At 42.4% G+C, this 12,664-nt stretch overlaps 1 long non-coding RNA gene across 5 annotated transcripts; it reads left to right on the top strand.

Annotated features, from left to right (window-relative positions):
- The first annotated feature begins 7,202 nt into the window (after positions 1–7,202).
- On the top strand, positions 7,203–11,381 carry LOC127300665 (uncharacterized). 5 transcript variants are annotated; one of them, XR_007851476.2, is made up of 6 exons: positions 7,204–8,083; positions 8,168–8,227; positions 8,430–8,522; positions 9,302–9,575; positions 9,907–10,454; positions 10,998–11,379. It is a non-coding gene; the product is annotated as an uncharacterized lncRNA (long non-coding RNA). The 5 variants fall into 5 exon arrangements; XR_007851474.2 differs by having other exon boundaries at positions 7,203–7,531; positions 7,640–8,522; positions 10,998–11,381; XR_007851475.2 differs by lacking the exon at positions 8,168–8,227 and having other exon boundaries at positions 7,205–8,083; positions 10,998–11,378.
- Positions 11,382–12,664: the final 1,283 nt, after the last annotated feature.

The following is a 12,664-nucleotide window of genomic DNA, read 5'->3' as shown; positions in this document are numbered from 1 at the left end:
GTGGTCGGCGAACTACACCATAGCGGATGACAAGTTTCTTTGCAAGACATGGTTGACAATTGAAATGGATCCAACAACCAGTACAGATCAAACAAGAGACACATATTGGATGAGGATGAAGAAGTACTTTGGATGAGGATGAAGAAGTGCTTCGACGCCAACAACACAAGTGGGAACGAGCGAAGCATGCGTTCTCTTCTGTCTCGTTGGTAGGGCATCAACACCGATTGCCAAAAGTGGGCGGGCGTGCAAGCCAATGTTGAATGCATAGTAGTGTAGAAAGTTGTTTTCCGCCGGGGCGCACGCTGTATTTTGGAGCGCCTGGCGGATGAATTTTTTTAGCGCCCGAGCACGCGCTGCATAATAGAGCGTCTGGCGGTGGAAAATCCAGCGCACCGCGCGGTCGCGGTGACATTTAGCGCGCCAAAATTTAGTGCGCCTGTTGGATATGCTCTTAATTCCCTTTCGTTAGTTCTTTCTAATTTATTGTGTGTGTGTGTATATATATATATATATATATATATATATATATATATATATATATTATACGCAAAGATATGAATGAGAGTCGTCAATTTAGATTTAGATAAGAAAAATAAAATAAAGATAAGAACTCATGTTCACATGAGACAAAACAATACCACCTGGCGCCTAAGCTCTGGAAATTCACATTTGATCTTAGGTGCATATCTTTCTTTTATCCAAAAAATACATTTGAAAATGTGAAAAAAATCTGAAAAACATTACACGCGTACATATCTCTAATCTATATGCGATAAAGTTTCACGAAAAGCTAGCAAATTTTGAGCACTGCCTAATAAGCCAAATAAATGTCTGGTGCAAATCTTTATTTTAGTACCCACTTTGTGCTTTTTATATAGGCTACACAAAAAGTAGGTTTTTGGTGAAACAACTTGGTGCACAAGTATATTGTGAAGATGTGCACCTGACCTGTGGCTTTGGTATTTATTGACATTTAGCATGTGTTTAAACTACATTTTTAATGAGAATCAAGGGAGCATATGTCAAAATGCTTCCCTTTAGCTTGTCCTATTGAGTACTTTTTTTTTGCGAAAAATCCACCGATCTATTAATAATCATCAACAGTAGTACAAATAACCCAAAAAGTAAAAAAAATTACAAATTGGTATTCAGACCACCTAGCGACGACTACAAACACTAGCACGAGCCGAAGGCGCGCCGCTGTCCTCGCCCCTCCATCGCCGGAGTCAGGCAAAGCTTGTCGTAGTAGAGCTTGTTGTAGTAGACAGACGGGAAGTCGTCGTGATAAGGTCCCAAAGGACCAGCGCACCAGAGCAGCAACCATCGCCAATGATGACAACCGTAGATCGGAAGAGACAATCATAAAACCACACCAACAAACATGAAAACCGACCGGATCCCAACAGATCCGACGGGCACACAACTCCACGCGCCCTCCGACAGCGCTAAATGCACCACCGGAGCGAGGATAGGACGGGGAGGACCTTATTCTGACTTCAGGATGTAGCTGCCGCCTCACCATTCCAAAAAAGAGACTGAAAAGCAAACTAAATTAAGAACAGAAACTCCCCGCCGACGAGGGACCGTGGTCCACCACACCTCCAAGGCCCGAAGACCACCGGAGGCGGAGCGGACCGGCGGTATCGCCGGCGAGGAGGACAAACCCTAGATGGGTTTTTTGCCTTTTTTCCGCCGCCTCCTGGGTCCCTTGGCACCGTATAGGTTTAAGCTTTTGACTACCGAAGACTTGATTGGTACTCTACATTAAAAGGTTGATAGGCAGCTGAACAAAATATTTCTTTTTGTTCTCGTGCATGGAAAAAAACTAGTGATGACCTGAAATTGGCATGTAGAGTTTATTTAACCACCACTGGAGGTATCCAAATTGTTCGGGACAACAGAAAAGATGAGGGTCTAGGTGATAGGCCGAGAGGCCCATGGTGGGCCGAATATTAATGCTTTGGGTTATATAGAGTGGTCAGACATGGAAGAAACAGAGCTTCCAAGGGTTCCTCCGCCGCCAGAACATCTCACAGCGGGATCTTGTGTTTCCGGCGGCCAGATGCGGGGTCGCAGCAAGATCTCCGCGCGGTCACCCGCGACCGACCACGACGTCCCCGACGAGCTCCTAGAGCTGGTATTCCTGCGCCTCCCCTCGTCTCTCCACCTCGTCCGTGCCGCTTGTACGTGCAAGCGTTGGCGCCGCATCATCGCCCACGCCGCCTTCCTCCGCCGCTTCCGATCTCTCCGGGCGTCCCCCCTCGTCGCTGGACACTACCGCGTCGATACTTGCGTGCACTGGTCGCGTCCGCCGGGCTGCAACCCAGTCTTCTTCCTCTCGCCGTCGCCGGACACCGTCGACCTGCGTCCCCAGCACTTCTCGCTCGACTTCCTCCCGTCACGCGATGGAGGCTCCTGGGACGTCGCCGACAGTCGAGGCGGCCTCCTCCTCGTCAACCAGTGTCCCGGCGACAAAGGGCCTGTCTTCCAGGACCTCCTCGTCTGCGAGCCCATGACGCGGCGCTGCCGGGTGATCCCTCCGCCGACGTGGCTTCGCCGCAAACTCACCTGTGGCGCCTTCCTGCTGGACGGCGACGCCGACGAGGCGGCCGGTGGGCGTATCAGCCTCTCGAATTTCAGGATCATAGTCGCGCTTGTGTTGGAAGGCATTGCCGTGGCCTTGGTATTCTCCTCCTGCAACGGCGACGACAGCGGATGGATGGTGCCGATCCCGCTAGGCGGCAGCCTCGTGACTCCCAAGAACAGCCTATACTTCGACGCGCAGGCCGCAGAGTCTATCTACTGGTCGACCGATGAGGATGAAATTGTCGCGCTTGACAAAGACACCGAGGAGTTCTCTTATTCCTTGTTCCCGGAAGAAGCGGGCTTTTGCAGGCACACATTTGTTGGTTGCGATGGTGGCAAGGTGCGCTTGGTCTGCCTCGACTTTAGCCACCTCAGGGTCTTCATCCAAGCGGAGGGCGCTGACGAGTGGGTGCTGGAGAAAGATGTTGAACTGCAGCAGCTGGTCCGTGAAGTTGGCGATCAAGATGATGGTGAGTTGCAAGTCAACATGCTGCAGAGGATTATCTCGGTGGCAGAGGGGTCTGTCCTGTTGTGTACAGAGGAACGTGTGAAGCTAGTCTCCGTCGACCTTGCAACCATGGAGTCTAAGCGTGTCGTGCAGGACAATGACAAGTACCTCTGGCCGGCCTACATGTACCAGCTGCCATGGCCTCCGACAATCCAAGCTTGCTTAGATTGAACCAGTGATCTGCCTTTGCTTACTATGTTCTCCAGTATGGGCTATGAAGTGGCGAAACACTCTGGGGATGATATGCATTCTGTTTAGCGATCTCAAATGTTTTGTTGCCTCTATTATCTAAGTTCCTTGAAATCGACAAAACATTATCATTGCTGTCTTCTCTTTCTGTCTGGGGAGTCATCATATAAACTGTTAGGATGTGTGCTTTTTCTCAGAAACTTTCCAGTAACGGCTCAAGTTTATTCTTTGTGTCATGTAAACCAGTCGATCATGATATGAAAGCTATGATGTGTTGAGACAAGGTTTATATTTCTTTGATTGGGCCTCTGCGGTATTGTCGGATCTTTCAGAGTTGTCAATATTTCTGAAACTATCCCTAATTGTTGTGGCTTTCGGATGTTTACTCTTATTTTTATTGTTTGTGGGCTATTTCCATTAACTAACTAGCATCCTTCCATGTCACCTTTCTTCCGAGTTTCTACAACAAACCAGCCATGAATGTGTTCTCATGTCAATTTACATACAAGTGCACAAGTCTGGGATTTTGCAACTGGGTATGCCAAGCTATGCTATCAACATCCAGTTTTTGTTTACTGTATGCAAACTGTTTACAGTTTTTGCTTAGAGCACCTGTAGCGCATGACCTCAAAGCGTCCGAGCTCTAACAAAAAGTTTAGAGGAGTCCCTAAACAGCCCCTTTGAGTTTTAAGTCTACGAGCAAAAATAGTGGAGCCTCCATCGGCTGTTTTTCTCCAGACTGCGATATGTTGAGTTGCTGGCTTGTTGCTGCTTACCCAGGACATGTCTTGCAAAGTTGCAATGCCAGCAATGCTGCATACACGATACCAGTTGACCAATCCGCCATCCTTTAGTTTTTCAGAAACTGTTCCCTAACTGCTGAAATTTCTTCTTTACGTCATCTAAACCAATTGATCATGATATGAAGGATATGATGTGTTGAGACAATGTTTAGGTTTCTTTGCTTGGGTCTCTGCAGTATTGTCAATCATTCAGTTTTATACTTTTTTTTTCAGGTTATTTCCAGTAACTAGCCACCTTCTCTTTTACCTTTTGTACTTCCTCCGATTCATATTACCTGATGATAATATAGATATTACTGCTAAAACTATCCCTAATTTTAGTTGTAGATACATTCACTTTAGCATCAAGTAATTTGGATTGAAGGGAGTACTAGTTTCTACCACAAACCAGCTGTCATGTCCTCCAACGATCCAAGCTTGCTTACCCTGAACCATGCTCTGCTTATTCTGTTCTCCCGTATGGACTATGATGAAGTGCCAAACCATTTGACGCTGATTTCCTATGTAGTTCTGAAATTTTGAACCAGTCGTTCATATATGACAGATTTAAAAAAAAATAGTCGACCATGATATGACAGATAAAATGTTTTGAAACAAGGTTTGTTTGCTTGGGCTTCCGCATTATTGTCCATCTTTCCCCTTATTTTTATTTGTATGCTATTCCCATTAACCAGCCTCATTCTCTGTCACTTCTTTTCTCGAACACATGCCAAAGCATGCGTCATTATATATTAGAAGAAGCCGTCGAGAAGACGGGAGCATACAAGAGTAGCAAAGCTACCAAAAACAAAAAGAAGAGAAAGCAAAAAAAGGAAAAAGGAAGAGAGAAAAAACTGTGCAGGGCTAACTTAGTTAGACCTAGAGTTCCTCACGATCAAGGTCCGGGATCGTGCATTGTCACGATGGTACGGTGCGCATTGCCCTTACCGTGCTAGGAGCACCTCACGATCTTCATACAATCAAGGGCAGCGATGAATGGATGGAAAAGAAGAGTATCCAACTACAGCAGTTGGTCCCCGAGGTGCAAGTTGATGATGGTGAGTTCATCCTGCGGAAGATTGTCTCGGTCGCAAAGGTATCCATCACGTTTGGAACGGAGGAAGGCGTGGGGCTCGTCTCCGTTGACCTTGCCACCATGGAGTTTAGGCGCGTCGTGCACGACCAGAACGAGTATCATGGGCCGACGCACATGTGCCAACTGTCATGGCCTTCGACAATCCGAGCTTGGTTACCATGACCTAGCTGTTTGTTGCTTGTTAACTATGCTCTCATATATGAAATGGTTGATTCCTATTCAGTCCCAGGATTTAAAATTCTTTTGCTCAGTGTAATTGTAGGAAACATCCTTAGTATTTTAGTTCCTTAGAATTTAAACAGCTTTATTATTCTTGTCTTTTTTCTCCTATATCTGTGAAAATCTCTCCGACTATGTCATGGGCATGGGCCAATTATTATATATGATGCTTGCACTATCGCATGTAAAGTTGTTTTCTGGCCGTTGATTTCTACTCGTAAAAATAGTTCATTAGATACATTTCAAGCGATAATAGTTCAAAAAAATACTCTAGTCATCGTTTAATCCCTTATTGAAATGTTAAATTTCCTTTTGGTAAAATTTCCTTTTTCAAGCACATTCGTTTGACATAATGTAACCTTGGATTTCTCACGGGCATGTGAACAAGGACGCTTGTCATGGTAGGGACTAGGGAGTGATCACCACTTGTTCAATGAATCTTGCTATAGGGCATAACCCACGACCATGAGTGGCCTAGCATACTACCTCTATTTCCAAGAATATAAGGCGTAAAATTCAGTCAAAAGTTAGATCTTGCAAAGTTTGATTAAAATAATAATAATAATAATAATAATAATAATAATAATAATAATAATAATAATAATAATAATAATAATAATAATAATAATAATAATATGTACATCATTAAACTATATTTCATGGTTGATCTATTGATATGGATTTTGTTTCAAGATGCTCATGTTTTTTCTATAATCTTGGTAAAACATATAGAATGTTGACTAAACTCCTCCAATGAGATGCCCTTTTTTTTCTTGCCAGGAAATATTTTGATATATTGCCTTAGTTTGCATAAAGTAGGATTTTTCTCCCATTTCGTCGTAGTTGAACCCACATATGAAAATATCAAGTTGCCTTCAACATATTTTAAAATTTTAACCTTACATTCTGTTAGACTTAATGTGTCATAAGATTTCCGAGGGAGCACATGCAAGAAACTTGACAAAAGGTCACACCCCTCAAATGAGAATGGCCGGTCACGTAAGATATTGTTCCTTTGATGTATATGATTTTTTTTTCTTGCTAGAAAATAATTTGATATTGTACATTATATTGGTTTGGCGATGCATTTCATTTTATGCAAGTTTAATGACTTAATTTTGTTGGAAGGGAATCCTCGAATGCGCCGTGGGTCAAGTTGAGCCATCGACATGAAAATTTATCACATCATGGGTCCACATGTCAGCGACCTCGGCGTCAGAGTAAGGATTGTCCGAGGACCTCGTCCCATCCTATCATCAGAGTTCTTCATTTAGATAAAGATAAAATAAAATCAATATAGAAACTGATGTAAGGATAATTCCACCTGACACCTAAGCTCCGATAATTCATATATGATCTTGAGTGTATGTGCTTCCTTTACCTATAAAATACATTTGAAAATGCAAAAAAAATGCTTGCACATATCCATATTCTATGTGCGTATGTAAAGTTTCACGAAATGCCAACAATTTTAGTGCACTATGAAAAATCTTAAAATATCTTCTGTAAATCTTTATTTTAGTACCAAATCTATCCTTTCTAGATAGGCCGGTTTTCCTTTAAACAACTTGGTACATCAGTAGATTCTGAAGATGTCTACGCCACATGTGGTTTTGGATTTATTTTAACACTTAAACATGTGTTTAAAATCTCTTCTCTACTACTTCTCTACTACTTAAAAAGAACGAAGTGGTTATGTTTCCTCCGGTCGCTGAGTTTCGTCCAACAAATTTTTTATAGACCATTTTGCCCTCCCACCAAATCGAATAATAACAAATGCCACGATACCGGGTTATTTTTCTATCGCCGAGGCCCGAGCTATTCCTTCCTCCCGAGCAGAACAAAATCCGATCTGGCTACCACCCACCGAGCGCTGCGTAGGTTGGCGTCATGGCGCCCCATAAGTTCTCCCCCGCGCGTGGTCTCCGTCGTGCTCTAGGACAAGCGCCATCCCTGGCCCCGAGCTCCAACCCTGATCTCCGACCATAATCTGCTGCTCGACCAGATCTGGGGATCCCCGCGGCGGTTGCGGAAGAAGATAGACCCACGCCCGCCCAAAGCGTCATGGCCTGCTTTGTTCGATTCCTCCCGCCGCCTGCTGCCCGGTCCTTCCGCGTGATCCTAGGCTTCCAAGCGCCGCCAAATTAGGTGAATCCCGAAGTTTAAGATTAAAGCTTCACGCACATGCCCGCGAGAATCTGAGGTGCTCCGCGAGAATATGAGGGATTCCAGTTGCTGGATTTGATCCCTTGGCAGATTCTCCATCCCGATGTGCTCCGGTGAGCCGCTCGTGCCGCAGGGCGCTCGCCTGCGCGAGTGCGCGAGGCCCGTATTGGCTCAGCTCATTGCCGGTGCCTCCTCCCGCATCTTCTTCTCCACCTCCGCCTTCCATGGCGACCGCGCGGACCTGGAGGTTGTTAGGTTGTCGTCTCTATATCACGAGGTGGAGCAGGGAAAGTTGCCTGACCCCGTGTAGTACCTGGTTGGAGGTGGTCAGGCTCTCGTCTCTGTACCCTCTGGCCTCTGCTGCCCGGCTCCCCGCATGCAAAGTTCAATGGTTCAATGAAAGGAGTTCGAGAAGGCACAAACAGGTTGGTCAATCTTCTGGCCTACAAGCGAACATCATTGGGCAGCGACATCTCCGCCAGACTAAATGAGAATTGCCTGCAGAATCTGAGATTTCTCAATCCAGACGTGCAGGTAATGCTCACTTAGGTGTCATGGAATTGCAGATTCCATCTTTGAGTGCTCGGATTCTTTATTAGGTGCTAAAACGTACTGCAGGGTGGAAAATCAAGCTGCAAACTTATATTGGAAATATAGCTGAAAACGGAGAAACAATTGGTTAGCATTCTGAAAACTTACCCTACACTATCAGCGTCTGCTGACGTTGTGCTGCCAGAGAATTACTACTTGCCATAACATTCCTGAATTCAAGCACCTGTCGTTTTAGTTTGAAGTACCTGTTGTCTGACGAACTTATTGTTTTATGATTCTCTTTATGAATTGTTTGACGCTACTCTGAGAAGCTTCTAAATTACTTCAGAGCTGGGGAGGCTAGCACATGTATTTCCCTGCAATGCCGACGCCGGCAAGGAGATCAGGCTTTGTCTACCAGCAGCTCAACATCTCACCCAGGGTACGTACCGCCAACCGTCGCCGCTGTTCATTAGTGGAATCTATATCATTCCCTCCCGCATTTATCAATTGTTTTGCATGAATCCACGACAACATTGGCAATCAGATGCCATATCTACTTGCGCACTTGGTTTCTTGCGTTGTAGTGACAATAGATTAAAGAAGTATTCAGATGTTAAAACTATGTTTATCTTTGGTTATCATATGTGGCTTGTTTATCAATCATAAGTGAGACAAGAAAAAATGGTTTGAATCATCCTTCTATGCTGCAGTGACAAACTGAGCCAGGCATTTTCATTTGAGCTGACTATTGCAACCTCTTAGCTCATTCCCGCTTTACTTGCAACTGATTACATGGGTAATGAACTCACGCTATTGAGTTAACATTTGAGGTATCATCTCATTCTAATAAAAATATAGGAGTGATGTCAATTTAATAAGAGAATAGTTTACTCCATCTTAAGAGAATTAGCACAATGCTATGAATGGGCCACTTGGATGAAATTTAGTGCATAGAAACTCAGATCAGTAGTTAGAAGTCAGAATTCTGAGACGGCAGTGTCGTCATCTATTTGCTTGGCCTAACATATTTACAAACAGTACATGGCACTTTCACACGATTTTGCTACTATAGGGCAATACTTGGTTAGTATTTACTTTCTAGATCATTCCTCAAAAAATTCAGGCACTATCCACACAATTTATCAGAAGTGATCATTCATCTGCATTGTTTATGTGTACCCTTTCATTGAGGACTAACTGGTTCCCTATTCTCCCCAGACAGCAATACTCAAACCTTTGGTCGTCCTCGTCGTACTCCCGCACGCGCCAATGTGGGCCAGGCCCAGCGATACTCAAACCTTTGCTATAGGGTGTCTGATATTGTGCAGAAGGAATGCTCTCGTTATTTTTACATGAACGTGCTCAGCTCGGCTTCTCGGTTATTCTCGTGTGTTAAATTTTTGTAGATTTATTTTCTTTTGCAGGAGACCAGGTTTGAGAGGTTTGTCGGGAGAGAGGATTTCTTCATTGGACTAGGTGGTCATATTTTTCTGTAGGTATCTTATTCAAGTAGTCTTAATAATGCCAATAAATTGATGACTGGAGTAATGAACAATATTCATTGGTCCATTTCATCATACATATAGTAATTTCTCGTGATTTTGATATTTTACACAAAAGATGAATATTTGGAAGAATAGCATATGCATGTGAGTGAGCAATTGAAATGCCACATGGAAAACTATTTCTGTTGATACTTATGATGCAGAGAATGCACTAGGTGTGCTTATTGGTCCCATGATATGACAAAGTTAGAGATATGTATACTTTGAAGGCCTCTCCTTGGTCGTGTTAATTCACAGTGATGCCAATTGTGGTTTCAGGCTCAGCAGGGAGAGGAAATCAGTTTGATTATGTCCGCAGCAAAGTCCAAGATATGGAATGGCTGCTTGAAACGAATTGGACCGAGTAAGAATGATTCTGAACAACATGGGTTCTTGGTTTACTTGTTGCTATAATTCCTCACTTCTCTGTTGAACCTTGTTTGCACTGGTTTGCACACATGTGAGAGTGGTTGTGTTGTCTACCAATGCTAGAAGTACAGACACCATCTTCAAGAACTATAATATTTCATTGTTTTACTGCTTGGACCAAATTCGGTTATGTTTTAATTGTTGGGACAATTCATCCTGATTTATGCTCTTAAACCAGATTTCGGTGACAAGTGATGTTTTTGAATCAATTCTCCATAACGATTTAAAATCCCAGTGAATGTTCTTGAGTTTTATGTTATGAGCTATGTTCCTATATTTTGCGGACTCAATAGAAGAAGCAAGCTGATGTAGATGTTCTTTGTCACTATTCACAATATGATATGGTGTGCATCGGTGAGGGAATTCGCCCCACTGATCTCCGGTTGTGTCTTATGAAGGTATATTTGATATATTGTAATGAAATTTTCCACTTCAGCATCTTATTCCTTCCGCTTTCACTAGAAAAGCTTTGATAATCTTTTGAAAAAATCTAGAGCGAAGCTTAGTTAATAGTTCTTCATTTTTTAATTAGGTCTGATACACCTAAAAAATTATTAGTGGCATATGTATTCCAATATTATTAATCTAAATGAATGATTTATTAGGGCGACAAAATCTACGCCGAGCCAAGTAAATCAACCAATTTGGTACCTTCCAGGCTCCCACTGTCCTTTTTCTGGAGGGAACCTTTATGTTCGGTAATTCTGGAGCTCGGAGATCTTATATTGTGAGAAAGAAAAAGGCTTGTTGTGTCCAGTGGAACATGCAAAATTGAGTAGCGTTTTTAGGGACGGAGGGAGTAGTATATTTCAAGCTTTTACTAGCCATGAACTATTTCTTAGTACTTGGAATGTATTTTGAAAACTAACTCGACATACTGAATTCCGCTTGATTGATAATAATGATGTGATTAAATTATTCTAATCCCCAAAAGCAACCAGTGTGGCAGAGATAATGGCAGAGAACATTGATGAGATGTAGGAAGAAGTAAGAGGAGTCTTTGTCTTCCTGTGTGTGGTGGTGTGGAAAGAGACATGTAACAAGGAGCCAAGGAGGGAGAGAATCAAGTGGGTGCACGGTGTTGCCTGTAGTGGCAAGAAAGAAGTGGTAATTCATTGCAAGTCAAAAGTGGAGCTGAAGCATAAGCCTGGAAGCTTTGATTGCTGTTTAATACATCGTGTGTTATCAGTATTGTTTTTTAATTTATGGATTTGTCCGAGTAACGATCTTTATGGGACTAATTGGTCCAAAGAATATAACTATTTTTTCGCTATATTGCTGAATGCCCAGTTTCTTGCATTCTTTATGGACACATGTACACATAAGATGAGTCGATGTTAGAGTTGAGCCATAGTATGGACAAAGGTGATTCCGTTTAAGTTCTTTGCCAGAAGGAAATATGTGTTCTGTAAAAAAATGTGTATCCCTTACTGGTAGTATGTTGCGAGGATGAGATGTAAAATGAAACTGCACATATTCCCTTGAATACATATATCACTCGATCTAAAGAGATAATAGTCCTTTTAAACCCACAAAAAGAAGTGCTAATAGCACAGTGCTATTTATTCACGAAACTATCCATATTTCTTCCGTATTCTAGAAGATGGAAATGCATGTGCATGCATGATTATAGTTTTTGTTATCTCTTCTAACATTTTATTATCTTTTTTTAACTTATTGGAGTACAATTGCTAAATAGTTAACAAATTTGATTAGTTTGATATGTGCAATTGAGTGACGTAAATATAAGGTTATCTCAAAAATATTAGACCAAATAATGTATTTATTGGACCGACTCATAACGGAGCAGCGGCTGTGCTTCCCTCGAGTGACTCTCAAACATAATCTTAAAAAATACAAGGCTCATGATACATCCGATAGTAATATTTTGGTTTGCTTATATGTATCGTTGTCCGTGGCAACGCACGGGCATATTTACTAGTTCATTTTAAATAAAGGAAGCATATGTGCCTCAATCAAAACGCTGCCCTTAGCTCGTCCTATATTGAGGGGCACTTCTTTTTGGCTTAAGCTTATGAATAAGCTAGCTTATAGAATTTGGTGGGAAGAAACTCCAGTGGGGGGAAGCTACGAGAAACTGTTTGTCCTATTCTTTTGAGCTTATCGAATATGGGCTTATTTCCTAGGTTCAGTCGTGCAAAGTCTATAATACCCCTAAACTGCTCTAGCATAAAAAAAAGATGAATTGCAGCTGTAATGAGATGTTGCCGGTTGGTGAAGTCAAGATCGAGTAAGCTAGCTAGAGTTTTGGTAAGCTTTTGATTACCGAAGATTTGTTACTCCCTCTGATTCATATTAATTGACTTCAATATGGATGTATCTAGAACTAAAATGTGTCTAGATACATCCATATTAGAGTCAATTAATATGAACCGGAGGGAGTACATTAAAATGAGTTGGATTAGGTAGAAAAGACTTACAAACTAAAAACGGGTTTTGCTATGTCTCAGTTAACCGGGATTTTTTTTAAGTCTAAGTCACTTACAAAAAAGTGGTTTAAGTTGCACTTTTCTGTTAAAAAAGTACAATTGCACTTTTCTGATAGAAATATGCAACTAAAGCGAGTTGCATTTTTTTTAAACTGCAA

The sequence above is a fragment of the Lolium perenne genome, chromosome 5, assembly GCF_019359855.2.
Source record: "Lolium perenne isolate Kyuss_39 chromosome 5, Kyuss_2.0, whole genome shotgun sequence".
Lineage (NCBI taxonomy): Eukaryota > Viridiplantae > Streptophyta > Magnoliopsida > Poales > Poaceae > Lolium > Lolium perenne.
Note: the sequence above shows the minus strand (reverse complement) of the source record. Positions and strands in the feature narration are given on the sequence as shown.